A 15,468-nucleotide genomic window follows, 5' to 3' on the forward strand; every position below is an offset into this window, starting at 1 on the left:
AAAGAAAATGCACCTTGACAGGAATTCTTAAAAATGCATGGATTTGTTGTATCAATCTTGAGAATACTTTATGCAGTGCAACAACATACACACTTCGCATAGCATCTAGCTAAAGGCAGACCTTGTCCCTAAGAGTTTCTGGTCTGAGATCAAACTGCTGTGCAGCACATTGAGATGCAGTGTTCTGTGCTTGTATTCCTGTAAGCTGTAGGTGTATCTCTTCTCCTTCCTTGGCTTCCCAAAACTATAGGCTAAATTTACATCTGGCTGCCAAGGAGCTGCAGGGCATGCCGTATATCCTCACTGCAGTTTTATGTGCCTTATGGTAACTTCTGTTGGTCAGGTTCCAGTGGAGCTCTTTGTTCTGTCCTGTGGAAGTGAGGGGAGAAAAGATGTGTTGGTTTTTGCATGGGCAGAACAAACTGGTGACAGCAAAATGTTTGAGTTGGGTGGGTGGTTTTTGGCTTTTTGGGGGAAGGCACCAGCCAATGGCATGCTCAAACTGCCTTCTGTTTTAACTGGCATATAATCCTTGTTAAACATTGTATAATTTAAAAGTATGAATAGAAGTAATAATGGAGTATAGGAGGGGGGGGAAAGATTCTGGCTTTATAAATATATTCCACCGTATAAATTTTTCTATTTAAAATCAATACAGCCACAGTTCAGGTGCACATGTGCCCTTGTAAATGTAAAGCAACCTGATCTCAAGCTGCAGAAGGAAAAGGGAAAGCGTGGGAAGAGCCAGCACTGGTTTACCTGTAGTTAACATTGCCCTTCTTTTCCTCTCACTGCTGATAAAGCACAAGCTCTCCTAGCCAAGAGCTTGGCTTAGTGCTCCCAGGTTGTGCTGCAGTCATTGTGGGGCTCCCTGGGGAGCGCGGGCACCCAGAGCCGTGCTGATGCTGGGCAGGAAGCTGCCTGCTGTGAGCAGGATGGCTGGAGTATTTCCTGCAATGGAACTTCAGCTATTTTGGCTGCAGGCCTGGCTGCTTTTGCAGGGTTTGTGTTTTTGCTGGGCTTTTTTTTTTTTTTTTTTTAAGCATTCCATGGATGGTCATGGTGCATGAAGGCTGTGAGCATCATGAGTCTGTTTATTTTAATTGGCTTGCTATCCTGATAAGCTAAAGGCAGAAAGTCAGGCAGCCTGGGGGGCTGTGGAAGGGGGTTCCATTTGTTTAGTTACTGATGTCCGACAGTGACAGGCTTGTTGGAGAACACAGTGAAGCTGATGTTGTCTGGGTTCTGACATACTCCATCTGGGGGAACTGCTTGGGGCAGAGGCTGTTTTGCTGTCAGCACACTTACAGACCTGTGTAGAGCTTCCCAGTGCTGCATCCATATAAATGGCACGTAGGGATGGTTCTCTTGTCCCCTTCCTTTGTCAAGGATGGCAGCTTTCTCTCCTGTTCCATTTTTCTGGTCCAGTTTTACACGATGATAAAGTTGCAAATACCAGCGCACGCTGGCTGCTTTTTAATGGTTACTTTTGATTCAAGGAAACCTGTGATAGGTCTTTCCTCCCTATGAGTGCTTAAAGGATAAGTGCTGAAAAAATCAACCAGCTTTGTTTTGGATATAAGTAGCTAAGCATTGAACCTTCTCAAATTTTAGAGTAAAGCTTGATTTACCTCTGATGACTGAAAATATTATTGCATCATATTTGTCTCGTACTTCAGTTCGAATACAGTGTATTTTCTGTGAGAGTTGATCTTTCTTTTAGTTCCTCTGTGAAACATTAATACTTCAAGCTTTGTCTTTGGAGATTATTTCCTAGTCATTTATTAATGATTTATTTTATGAACCTGTATAGAAGTTTCAGGAATTCATGGATACTTCTGGAAGGTGTAAGATCAGACTGTTGATTTCTTTTGCCTATATGTCATGGCAATGGTTTCCATGCCTGGAATCATCCAGGCAAAACACAATGGATTAAGCTTAATCCAAACTATTCTGTGTATAACGTTCATTTCAGTCCTGTGCCCTATGAAGCCTGCAGATCATTCATCTTGCTTAAGGACTGCTATCAAATGGGTAAGCTACATAAGATGTAGCTTGATCGAAGTTCAGCCTTCTTCTGTGCAAGGCTGTCTGCTGTAAGACGCCCTGTATTTATGATGTAGGGCTGCTTTAGTCTCTCTTCCCCTTTACAAAAGAACTGCAAAGTATCCTAAAGCAAGGACTTCATTCTGAGTCAACTTGAGTGGGACTAAGTATTTCAGAGCTCTGTAGGATTGACTGCTAAACAAGCCCGTTCCTCATGATGGACTAATTCGTGTTTGTGAAGCAGTGGTTCAGAATTATCTGAGCTGTTCTGTAATTTGTACTTTAAATGAACATAGTCTTAGGGGAAATGCTGGACTAAAGTTATTTAAATCTTAGCACTGAGTGTTGTAAAAGGATTTCCAGCTGCTGGCACCTGACCTATCTGACACATGGATCATGGGTGTCCATTGGGAGTAGTGCAGTTGCAGGCATTGATGGAAACCATAAGAGCTGTCAAGTAACACAAACCTGCAGGTAACTATGTGACATTTTGAATTTGCACTCAAGGCACAACCAAATAAGGGTGAATGGAATCGTGATGTTGTTGGAGGAGCTGGAGGTCTCAGTTTGTGTAGCTGACTCATCCTTCGTGGCTTCTGGTCTTGTGTTCATGCTCCGATTGCCCTGCTGGGTGCATTATGCTGCAGCCAACAGGACCCTTGGTTTTAATGCCATGCTCTGGCCTTGTGCGTTGGCTCAACAAACATGTTCTCATTCAGGAACATGCTTAAACATGAGGTTAATTCTTGCATTTCTTCAAGTATGTTTCTAAATTGGAGCTGAAATAGTGCAAATGAATAGTTTTCACTAAACAAGTAGATTGTTGTTCTTTAAGTGAATACAAGCAAAATCTTCCTGAAGCCCTATAGTTCATTATGCTACTTGGTTTTCTATTCTGTTTTGGCAAAACATGCATTTTGCTTTAATAATTCTCTGCTTGTACATCACAAATATTCCTTTGCTCACTGCAGAGGGCAGAGAGGGGAATCAACGTGTCATTAATTCTGTATTTTTTTGGGTAGGACTCACTGAAGTTCTTGTTTTGATATGGTCTTTCTTCTGTCATCAGCATCCTGCAATGCAGTGGTGGTCTGTGCTGCTACAGCTCAGCTGCGAGGTGTTTTGATCAAGGTGTATTAATGAGATGAAGTTGTTGAGTTAACCACAATGTTCTGGTTGATCACCGAAACTCTTCTTTTTTTGAGTGCATCTGTACAGACGTTGTTCTGAGTGCTTTTATTCAATGGCTCAGAGTTTGGTAATTTTACTGGAAGCAGCGAGTAAATTTTGTCTTTTCCTTACTTAGCATCTGCATAAAACATTATGCTCATGTAACATTTATGGTAGCAATCCATTAACAGGAAGACAAAGGTTTTCCTCTGAAGAAGATGGCCAAAATGTCTTGCTGAAATGAAGCCTGTTCTCCAGCTGTTTTGTATGCGTTATTGCTGCCTCCTTCTGAAAGTTTGAAAGGTCCATGTGATGTAATGCAGTGATACCTTTGTGTGCAAAGCTGCTTGGAAGCAATCTGAGTCAACAGGAAAAGCAATATCTTCTTAAAGCGTGTAACTTATATTAGTTCTGTGATCTCAGGTATGAAGGAGATAAAAAGGGCAAGGGTTTACTGTAGATTCTCTTGAAGGCATGTAGAGTTCTTGAAGCAGTAATAAATGGCAGATTAAAATTGATCTCAGTGAGACTTCCAATGTTAACCAGTGTTATGAAAGTAAATGACTTCAGCGCTTTGGCTGCTTCATCAAAGGGGTCATGTTGTATTGTGCTGTCAAGAAACTGCTTTACCTGAAAATTTCAGCTATGGGAAGAGCCTTTCTGGAGCATCTGTAGAATAATAAGCTTAAAATTATAATGACGGATTGCACGACTATTTGTGTGTATATACACACACATCATTTTAATGGAAGAGATAATGTTCTTGAAGATGAGATTAAGGATTCAGAGGCACATTAAAAGTAGAAATATTATTTCTAAGTGATGGGGAGATGGGAATTTATTATTGAAATATGTTAAAATAGTAATTAATACTGTTAGAAAATGGTAGAAGAAAAACTGTTGGGTTCAGCTGGTACAGATGAGCAGTTCTAAAGCCATGGATTGCCATGAATCACTGCCTGCAAGTGACGGGATTGCTGGGTGTGTTAACAGCAGTGATTCTGTGGGCTTGGATGCAGAAAGGGGAAGAAAGGGAGAAATGTGTCTACGTATGTTGTTCTACTTTGAAGAGCAGCTGGCTTTACAACTGCCTGGTGAACATGGTGGAAAGCCTAAAATGAGCAGCTGCTCAAATGCCGAGCCTGCAGGCAGAGCACTGATGGGGCTTACGTGCAGCCAAAACAGGGATGAGGCCACTGAAGCAGGTGGAGCTGTGCCTTCCTTCACTACTTAGGGAACTGATGGATGTATGTGGAAGTATGAGCCCACAGTGCCAATTATCTGGATTTGTATGAAGAGTATGGGTGAACATTCTTGGTATTCTCCACTGATCAGAAACCATTTTGGTTGCAGTGTGGGATTGAACCAATCTGTGCAAACTGTTATAGTTCCATAGAAAAGTTACAACTTGTTACAACATAAGCATAGAGGACTCTTTCTAAACTGTGTTGTGTTGGTTTTTTTAGTGGTGGTTGTTTGTTTCTTAATTCCGTATGGACATGTGTGGGCCATAGGGGATGGTTGACTAGTCATGCCTGACACTATTGATACCCCAGGATGTCTTATTCTTTGGAGGGATGCTCAAAAGCTGAATCTTCTTGTCCCAGCAATTGCACAGAATACTCTGAATGGAAATTCTTCTGAAAAGGATGATGTATTGTGTAGGTTATGTGTTTCCAGAGGAAGGAAGCACGGTTGTGTTAGTTCTCAAGTGCTTAAAATGTCCAAAATGAGTTACAGAAAGTTATACATTTGTAGTGAAGACATAATATATTTTCTTCCGTGGAAGAATAAAGCTGTTCTATTTTTGTTCTGCCACAGTAGTGTTAAATTCATGAAATGCAAATGTGAAGTCTACGTACTGTGCATATTTGCCTTAACTCTGGAAAGGAATAGGAGTTTATTATTAAGCACAGAACAATTTTTCAAGGTGTCGGTTTACATTCCTTTTGCTTACTAATGAACTATGAAAATTGATTACTAATGAGGTATAGAAATGGAGATTCTGCCTTTTCCCAAGTACAGAAATGTTCTCTACGCAGGAAATAAAATGACTTGTTATAGTGTGTGGAGAATATGGCTGTTCAACAGATTGCTCTTATTTCTGTGCGGCCAGAGCTTCATCAGCCCCCAAGTTTCATATTGATGCCTACACTTTTCTTCCGATAGCTCTTAAAATAAAGGTTTGACACCAATGCATAAATCTCCAACACTTCATTAAGCAGATTCTTGCATATAAAATTAATAAGCTGAGGAGTACTGAATGAGAACTGAGCTTAAAGACGATTTAGGTTTGTGTGGAAATGCTGTATTTCAGGATGTCGAATGCTGTGTATTGATCCTTGTGTGCTGTCTGGTGTTTGAGAGCAGCTGAGGTGCTCTGTCTAGCTTCTTTTTGTAGCCCTTGAGCACAAAGATGAGGGAGACAGGATCTGTGAAACAGGTAGATAGAATGTGGACTTCAGCAATCTCAAAATCTGCAGGAGATATAGAGCTTTCAAAAGAAATTTGATGAGAGCATCTCCGGTCTTGTATGTTAATTTCAACTCTCAAAGCTAATGAGTTCATATGCAAACAAAATGTTAACCCAAGTTAGGGATGATGAGTGTGTGCATACACTCATGTATAATAATATGCACGGGTTTTAGAAGGGTCATTTATTTCTAAAAAGCCTTGAGGAACTGGCTGATTGGGAAGAAAATAATTATAAACAAATAGGGTTGGAAACATCTAGAATGCTTTGTTATACCCCCTCCAAAACTGAGTGTTCTTTTCAGAGAGGCAGTAATGCGTATTTAAAGTCCTGACTGGGTGAACTAGAAAGCAGAAATAATAAAAAAGGAAAACTTATGGCAAAATCTATAAGCAGAGCAGCAGCAGTAAAAGCAACTGATAAAGGAAGGTAAGAGTCAATGAGGAATTATTGGTCAACTGAGCAGAAGTATTTAGAATGAAGTGGGAGAAACCAAACATTGAGCTTTGTGAACGATGGTGTGAGTAAAAGACAGTAGCACAACTCACCCTGATCATCACTGGTCTGTGCAGAGTAGTCACACTGTGTGCAATGGGACTTCGAGTTTGGTTGGAGCAGTGATGTGACAGACTTTGATTCCTGTAAGACATTTGATTTAGGCCTGCATGACAGTTCAACTTGAAGAATAGGATGGGGTGGAAGGGGTGCAACAGCTACAGCTGGGTGAATTCAGTCCTGAAATGGAGCAAAAAATGTGCATCCATGTATCCCCAGCGGGCTGTAGCAGAGTTGGGTTGCTGGCCCAACAGCACTGTTGTAGTGTCCCTATGACATTAAGATCCCACTCTCTCTCCAGAAATGGCATCTGAACAGATGCTGCTCTTCCCCTTACATGAGCAGGAAGAGCCAGTGCAATGGGAAGCTGTGTCCGATGCGAGTACCATCCGTTTGTTTTGCCAGTGTAATGCTGTCAAAGCTTTATTGAATGAGCTGACTTCAAGCTGTTGATATAGTTCAGACCTTGGCAGCTCTCTAATCTCCTTGAAGCTTTAGTGTTTGATTGCATTCGTTTGCCCTGCAAATAGTCAACTGTGTAAGTTATCTCGAAGTGAGAATATATCTAAAGCCTGTGTTTATAATGGACAAGGTTCATAGGAGTGCAGATACTTTGCAAAGTGTACACGGACTCCTTCCTGAATATGCAGTGTGATGCTGGGCTCTGCTTCCTGCAGCCTGTCAAACCAGATCTTTACAAGAACCTGTAGGAACAAATATTCTAGCAGAGCACTCTAATGCCGTTTCCTCCTGTGGACGCTTAGCTTTAATTATTTAATGGTTTGTTAAATCATCGGAGCCTGCTGTTTGCAGTCACTGCTGCAGTTGTATGTTAATATTGAACGGTAGCTGCCTACCTGCTATCTATACATAAACCAACATTTGTTTGGTCATTATTTGAGGAACGAGTGGTATGTGAAGTGATACTTTTTCTGACACACGGTTGATTGAATTCTGTTGTGATTTTCATGTTTTGTCATATGTGTCTGACAAGTGTGCCTTTCTGCATTTTTTTAGGCTTACTAATTCAGGAAAATAATGCTTGCAGTTTGTTCCTCATTGATAAACTGCTTGATTTCAAATAAATGATGCCCAGGTATAAGACAACTACTGCCATCAAGGATCTGTAAATAGGGGCATTCTGAATGGACCCTCCTAGGGCTAATCTTTTCGGTACCAATTTGACAAATCTGTGCTTAGACTTCAAAATTGCTGGGAAATGGAGTACAGATATGTGGGTTTTTTTTGGAGACTCTAGGAAGAAGGACTGTGCATTTTAGGAAATACAAATACTTATTCTGTTTGTTTTTTACAGCTTTTTTTTTTTTTTAATATATAGGGTTCTCACTGTGGTATCTATGAAAAGCTGCTTTGGAGGAGGGAGGAGGTGATGGCACTTTTTTTTTTTTTTATACTTCACGGAAGGTATTCAAGTGTTTGTCTTCCACAAAAACTGCAAGTAGAAAAAGGGGTTTTCTTTTTTAATGTTGTTGGTCTGGTGAAAGCTGCACGCTTAAGAACTTTCTGTCCTTGGACAGTGGTGGGTAATGCAGCCATTAAAGTCTCTGCTTCTAACTTCTTAGGGCTACTAGGAAACAAGATAAACCCAACCAAACAAAAATCCCCCACAGATGCTGAATGCCCTGAAGTCTTGAAGTTTACTACCCAGCCTCTGATCAACAGGTTCCAGTAGTTAGGACTGTATATTCATTTTATCTTTGGAAGGAAACAAGGGGATGGATGCATGGATGGTCCCTGGCCAGAGCTGGCTGTTTGCTCTTAGCTATGTGGTAGCATTCTGTGCTGAATTGGCACAGGCAGTCTCATATCAGGGCACTGATCAGCTTTTGGAAGGAAATGTCAGAATCTCTAGAAATATATCCTTTTCCCAGACAGATCTATTGCTCTCTGTTGGGTGCATTGCACAGCTGTTCAAACTGCTGGGTTAGAATGGGGGAACATTAACTGCTGGAAAGGGGTGGGAGGTGTCTGCTTGCAGAAATCTAAACGTAGCTTGTAGGTGTTACATTACTGTGGTTTTCTCATTCAGCTGTAATTGGTCATAAAAGTCGCTGATCAATAGTACAAGCAGGTGATTAGCTGTTGGGTTTCAGAAGGCTTCTTTTAATCTGCTTGATAGAGAGTGCTGAAAATTGAAGGATGTGGTGAGAAGCTTGGTGATGGAATGAATGAAGAGAGTGGGATTTGGGGTGTTTTCATGAACCAAGGGCTCACAGATCGTCAAATAAGAATTTGTCTTCTGCTTAAGATCCAAAAGAAAATCACTTGGTTGGATCTTCCAAGATAACTAAATGAGTCACTGAAGGAAATATTTATTCAGCGTTTAAAGAGAGTGGTTCACTGCATCTGATTGTACAAAGGAGTCATTTTCACAGTAGGGATGTTTTCATCAAACACAGAGGTTTAAATGCTTTCTTCTTTCTGATATCTCCTTTAGAAATTTTGTATTTTTAAGTAACATGTACGTCAGAATTCAAACAGTAGGATCTCAAAACTAACTGAAAGGCGGAAACTTGAGGTCTGCCAAGGATGAGCTTTCTAAAATGCAGCAGAACCTGAAACTGCATTGGTGTGCTGCACTAGAATATTTGTTTCTGCAGGTAGGAAACTCATAGGTAGTGTAAGGCATAGTGGTATGTCCTTCAGTGCTCCCATTCCTCTTTGCATCGATTGTGGCATGAATCTTCTGAAAGTACATCATTTGATCATTAATTTAAAGGCTGTGGTACCATGCAGATACGGTAGGCTGGGAAGTCCTTTTTGTCCATATTGCTTTCATGTAGCCACTTGAACGTTTCAATCTCCAGCCCTAAAATAGCTTTCAAATGTAGCTTTCTGAATGGAACATATAAATGCACTCTTCCTTTCCCAGAGAGGCAGGAAGGGTGTGTATGAGTTTAACTATTTCATCAATCTTTCTCAGATGCATTATTAACACAGAACAATACTTTCCCTGCAGCCACCCCCTAAACTGCGCTTTGAAAGAAACACTTATTTTTGGTGGAACATGTGATGGTAACCTGATGTGATTAAAGACTTAATGCAAAATGCTTGTTTTTCCCCCCGAAGCAAGTAGAAGTTCAAATTAACGCAGGAAGTTCTAAACAGCAAGTATAGAAATGCAGAAATCCCCCATGAGATTTGTATATGTAGATGTATGTATGTGATTCAGAACTGTCTTTAAGAGGGTTTTCAATCTGAGGCTTCTGTGCAGCCCCTTCTACTGCATGACTTCTCACATTGCATTTTCAATACTTAAATCTGCTGCAATAAATTGGCTTTGGAACGTGTGAATTTCTGTTGCTTAGAAATAAGCTAAGCAAACACGAAACCTTGATTTCAGTTTCGCCACCCGAATTTATCGGGTAATTTTTTTTCCTTTTTCTTCCCTCTCTGAGTGTTCAAGGTTTGTTATTACAGACAATTTAAATTCCTTTTCCTCCTAGTAATCTCTTGCTTGCACATACAAGATAACAGTCATATATATGGTTTTGCTGGATTACTGAATTGACAAAGCACCAGTATAAACAGCAGCGCATTGTGAACAGAATTAGCCGAGCAGAATTAGCTCCTCTTTAATTTATTCAGCTTCTTCAACTTTGCTTGGCTCTGGAAAAGGCAGCCGGATTGCTTGCTTTAGATCATCCTGTGGCATGCAAACTGATTACACTAACCCATCAAGATGAATGCTGGGTGTAACCAAGAGAGCCTAGAGCCAGAATATTTGCAGGATTTTTGGGCAGGCATCCAGGAGGAACCTGCTCAGTAATCTGTAAATGTGTAATCCTTTTAATGCGTCAACTTTGTTGGAACACATTAGTGTCAAATGTTAAGTGTAATGTTTTAGTCTGTAAAGCGTATTGTTGAACAAAAATTAAACTGAAATTGTAATGTGGTGATGGGGAGGGGGGTGGGAACTGACATCTTTTGGAGATGAATCTGGACTAGCTTTATTAGGCCTGCTCTGTGGGTTTCCAAGTGCTGGTGGCATTGCATTGTGTCTGGGTTGAAGGTGTTTGACCTGGAACCTGATGGTGACTGCAGGAGACCTCATCTTGTCTGAAGCAGCTGAAGATAAGATGGGAAATGTTGCCATCTAAATGACTGCATTGGATTTTCGTGTTAAACCATTAATTCATACTCGGTTTATCCTGATATATTTCTAGGGGAAGTTTGACCAGATTGTGGAGGTGCTTTGTTGCTGAAGGCTTCAGTCAAAGGAATGTCCCTTTGCAGTGGGGTGAAAGGAAGCTTGTGGAGTTCAAGCTGTTATGAAACTTTTGAACTGTATACTTTCTTCTTTGTGTGTTTTTTATAGAAGAGGAAAAAAAATTGTTCTCAGACTGCAGACCTTTCCTTCCTCTGTAATTTTAAGCTCATTTCCTCCCCTTTCTCCAAGGACAATCTAAAGAGGAGGGTTTTTTTTCTGGTTGGGGGGAAAAAAACAGGTGATAAATGTTGGCATGAGACTAGTGCAGGCAAGGCCCAAACCCACCTGGGCAATCATTGTTTTCAATTTAGTGTCCTCGTTTCTTTCTGCCCCATAGTTACTTGAGTTGATAGTGCCCCATGTATATTTGGCTGGGGTTATTGATGAGTTTCTGGTCTAGTACCTGATGTGGAGGTTGGTTGGCCCTGCCTGTGGGAGGGAGGGCTGGAACTTGGAACATTGGGGTCCCTTCCTACCCAATTCTATGATTCTGAAGCTCTGTGTAGGCTGAGGGACCTGATCTCACCATGACGTCTGCCCACTGTGTAGTGTGTTGCTGGTGAGCGAGGCAGCATGAGGACAGGCCTCAGCAGGGTGCAGGACCTTTACAATCTGAAGACATAAATAATACCAAAAGCTTTCTTGGTTTTTAAGCAGCACATTGGATTCTTCCTATTTATTGTTAATGCCGCATTCTCCAGCTCTGTCCAGACACAGTAAATCTGCAATTTGCTCCAATTGCTTCACAGAGATACTGAAACATTCATCTTTTTTGAGTAAATTTATCAGTGTCTTGACATTAAATATTTCAAAATGTTTTTTTTTTTTTTTCTGAGCAGAGTGTAGGTTTTTTGGTGTTCATCTTAAAGGTTACTTCTTGTTGAAATTAAATCGAAGGCTGGGAGCTGTTAGCAGATGTTATGATTAAATCTGACTACTTGTAGGCTTCTTCCTCCCCCAGCTCCCAAATGTAACGTTTGGGATGTCGAATAGCAGAGTTTATAAGTGATGTCAGTGACTGTAATTGTGTTCAGATTGTTATGTATGTGTTTGTGAATTTATCAATCTTCTTCTGTGAGCATAAGCAGAACTGATGTTTCTTATCTGTCTTGGTAACCATTTTTAATACATCAGTAAGTCCCCATCATGTGGGAGCTTCCTGATAATTGTCAATGAATGGCCTGATGCATGGCTTTGGTAGCCTCAGTTAAAGATAAATCACTTAAAGACTTAATATGTGCTAAGTCCCTTGCTTTCTGTTTGTCTGGTGGATAAATTCTATGTGCTTGCAATTTTCAGATGGATTTTGTTCTTTAAAGTGTGTGATCCAGATGTTCCTAAATCTTACCTCCAAAACAGTTCTCCTTATTTCTTTTTTTTCTTACAGTGGAATTGCCTGCTCTCTGGCTGTTGTGTTGACCCAATTGTCTAACATGTGCCTCTTCTACCTCTAGCTCTTCATTCCTCAATTCCTCAATTTGTAAAAGCACTGTTAAGCTGAGCTCCCACTGCTGGGTCGGTTCCTCTCGCTGTGTAGTTTCAGTTCTGTGCTTGCTGCTCTTGTGCAGGAGCCTTCCTCTGCTCACCCCAGGGGAGGCTGTATGTTTTCCACAGATGCCTTTTGGGGATTGTGTTGGGATTGTTTGGCAGCGAAAGGCTGGACAGAGGAGTCTCTCTCAGAGCACCAGAAGTGAGTAGTGGTGTGGAGCACTCAGAGTACAAAGCCCTTGGTTTTCAGCCTTGTTATCCAGCATCTGAGTGGCAGCTCTGCCAGCAGCAAGGGATGTGCCTTTAGCAGCTGGGCTGAGCAAGAAGCTCCTTTAGCAGAGTTAGCCTCCTGCAGGAGAGAAGTAAAATAAGCTATGTGCTCTGTTTAGAATGCTTTCTTTTTGCTGCTAATGACTTAATATCACTTATCTTTGATTTTTATCACAGGGTAGCAACACTGTTGTAGTGGGGAGAGAACTGACTGGTAACTGAGCAGAATTTCTGTTTCCCCCCTCAAACAATCTGTGTGATGATGACATTGAGATGAAGGCAATGAAAGCAGATCATTGTGGTAATAGTGCGAGTATGGGGGAGTCTGTTTTCACGCCCTCTGAATATCAAACCAGGATTTAGCTCCTGGTGAACTCTGGGGATGTACTGAGGTACTGAGCAGCACAAGAGCCCAGCTGTTCCTCAGCTTGCTCCTGGTGATGTTTCAGGTTTCTGCTAGACAATTAACAGTTATGTATTTGAGGAGCTGACTTTGCACCATAATTTCTAGGTGCTTCACAGAAGCCTGAGTAGTCCTCCAACTGCTTCTGAGTTTAGTCACCTTCCATGTGCACAAACATGTCTAAATTCTACAGGGTACTGTGGAAATGTTTTTCTTCCCTGATAGGTATCTCAACTGTTTTGTGCTGCTTTTTGTTAGACTTCAGTGATAATTGCATTTCTTTTTTTGCATGTTATGAGATACTCCTGGTATTTTCCATGTGTGTGTGGTGTTTTGAGTGATACCTAGCAGTCACAAAAGACAGTGAGCCAAGCTCACCTCCTTCATGGGAGCACTGACCTCTCCCTGCCATACTCGTTGGGGAGGTGAGCAGAGTGATAGGTATAATTATTGTACCTTGTTACAGTTCTCTATGCATCATCTTTTTTTGTAGAACCAGGTAAAACTGTTTGTAGCACCTGCAGTGAGTTCTAGTGCCAGCAGAGGTTCCTTGTGAATCTGCTGATCTCTAACCCTTCCTTATGCTCTATATACAGTGCTGTACCCTTTCAGTAAAAGGAATGATTTGGGGCAGAAGTCCATTATTTCTGGACCAGCTTCATTTAAAGTTACTAGCTCACCTTTGAACTGCTGTTCATTGTCTGGTGGCTTTACAAAGGAACAGCTAAGGCTTTTGAAACTTAAAAATCAATTAAAGAAAAATCTGCATCTCTGCATATATCCATTTGTGACCTCAAAGTGGAGAAGGCACAGAGATGCCAGATTGATTCCATTTACATCTTGGATAAATATTGATACTGAAATATGCTTTACCAAGATCTGCTGAAATTCCTGGAAATAGTATCTACCTACAAGGGATTGTTAGTGCCCTGACCCAGCTGAAGATAAAGTATATTAAAATATTATTAACACAGAATAAAATTAACTGGCTGAGTACAGTGGGTTGCAGTGTCATTTTGTCTAGAGGGCTGCTGAGCCTCAGCTGGGTACAGCTGTGCAGCTCTGGGTCTGACAGTCTCAGCTAAGCAGGATGTTTGCAGTTGTCAGAATGGTGATAGACTCAACATTTCCTTGGCTCTGTTTATGCAGCAACAGTTTATATTTAGTAATCTTGAATTCTAGTTAACAGCAGTACTCTTTACAAGAAGCAGCAAAACCTTTGTATTCAAGTCAAGTGGTAAACCACAGCCTCCCAGGCCTTAAGGGAACTTGAAAACAAGGCAGGTAGAGATGCAGCGGGTTACAGACCTGCTAATCAGTGTTCTGTTTATAGTTGAGATGAAGTAACAAACAGAAAACCCTGAAATCTAAAGCAGGATTCCTACCCATGATTGATCATACTGTTATTTTTACTTATCACTCAAATATTTATCTTATTTGGATTTTAATGGTTCTAGCTAAGTTATATATTACTTCTAGTCTTTACATGTTTCTTAGATGGAAAATGTAATATAAAAAGGATTTTTTGTTATTACCTTCTGTGAATCCAATATTTCATTTGTTTCTTGGCACCTTACTTAGTTAAAAAGCTATAAAGGAAGAATAGTGCTTTATGGATAGATGTGAATCTCAAACCAGGCTACCATTTTAGTGAGGAAGCCTTTTGGTTCTTGGTTTAAGTATGGCCAGAATCCCTCTATCTTAATGCTTCAGTGTGTGCTGTAGCTTGGCTCCTTCTTTGGGATGCAAGGGACGTGTGCTTCTGGGAACATCTGTCTGGCTGTTCAGGAGATGCCAGTTATCAGAGAGTTTGAAAGAGATGTCCTTTTGGGTAAATCCATACTCATTATTTCTTTAATATTAATAGAATGAGACAATGCATGAAATTCTGGCTCCATCAGTTTCGATGGCAGAACTCCCACAGATTTCAATATGGATTGGCTTTTTCCTTTTGCGTCTTGGTAGCTATTCCTATTTTTTTTTCTTTTCCTCTCATATCACTGCTGCAAGGAGCTGTTCAAGGAAAGGAGAAGAGCGAGCAAACTCCACATAATTTAAACTGTCACCCAGTAATTGTCCTGTGAGGAATGTGACATTCTGGTAGTCATGGGCCTTGACGGTGAACTCAGACCCTGAGAGACCTTTCGAAGAATATACTTCACCGGTCTCCTCCAGAGACTTTTGACATTCTCTTTTGCCTTTTTGCTTATGTCACTGTAAATTAGGCTTGTGCCATTTGATTCAAGTAAATAAATGAATCTGAACTATTTTTTTTTTTAATCTGCTCTTCCTGTTGATGGAAAAATATATGAGTTCAGTCAGGACAAGGACTTGAGAAAGAGACCTTTGAAGGAACTCTGTGAGCATCTTTACTCCACTCATTGCCTTGTTAAACATATCTGCAAGTGGATGTTGACTCGCTCTCTATTTACAAATCTCACCTTCCTTACCTTTGGGGAACTTGGGATAACGAGTTTTCCAATATCTTGAAATAGGGAGCCAAGAGGGTTTGCATTAATGACAGTATACATTCAGTGCCTTTTTTATGGTGGCTTTTAAAAATGTCTAGCCATGCTTGAGAATGTGAATACCAAGTTATATGGTTTGAGGTCTTTGGTTTCATCCCTTGTGCCAGTGGGTTAAAGTGCCCTTGGCTGGGTGTGCCTGGCCTTCCATTGTTACACTGGTTGGAATTGGTCATAGTTGCTATAGAGAAACTGTTAGGTCACAGCTTGAACTGGTGACTGGGCACCTGGTGAAGTGGTGTGCCTGGCCCAGGGAGCACAGGCAAACTGTTTGCACCAGATAGGGTAGAGCCTCCTGGGCTCATAT

At 40.9% G+C, this 15,468-nt stretch overlaps 1 protein-coding gene and 1 long non-coding RNA gene across 2 annotated transcripts in view; one reads left to right on the forward strand and one right to left on the reverse strand.

Moving 5' to 3' along the window:
* The window catches only part of PTPRG (protein tyrosine phosphatase receptor type G), a 378,843-nt gene that overhangs the window by 21,319 nt on the left and 342,056 nt on the right, over positions 1-15,468 (forward strand). The gene's annotated exons all lie outside the window — the stretch shown is intronic.
* On the reverse strand, positions 1,053-15,175 carry LOC149916447 (uncharacterized). The gene is made up of 3 exons (XR_016470137.1): positions 15,087-15,175; positions 6,238-12,312; positions 1,053-5,648 (listed from the first exon to the last, which is right to left on the reverse strand). It is a non-coding gene; the product is annotated as an uncharacterized LOC149916447 (long non-coding RNA).

Source organism: Phasianus colchicus, chromosome 11 (assembly GCF_987193195.1).
Source record: "Phasianus colchicus chromosome 11, bPhaCol1.hap1.1, whole genome shotgun sequence".
Classification (NCBI taxonomy): domain Eukaryota; kingdom Metazoa; phylum Chordata; class Aves; order Galliformes; family Phasianidae; genus Phasianus; species Phasianus colchicus.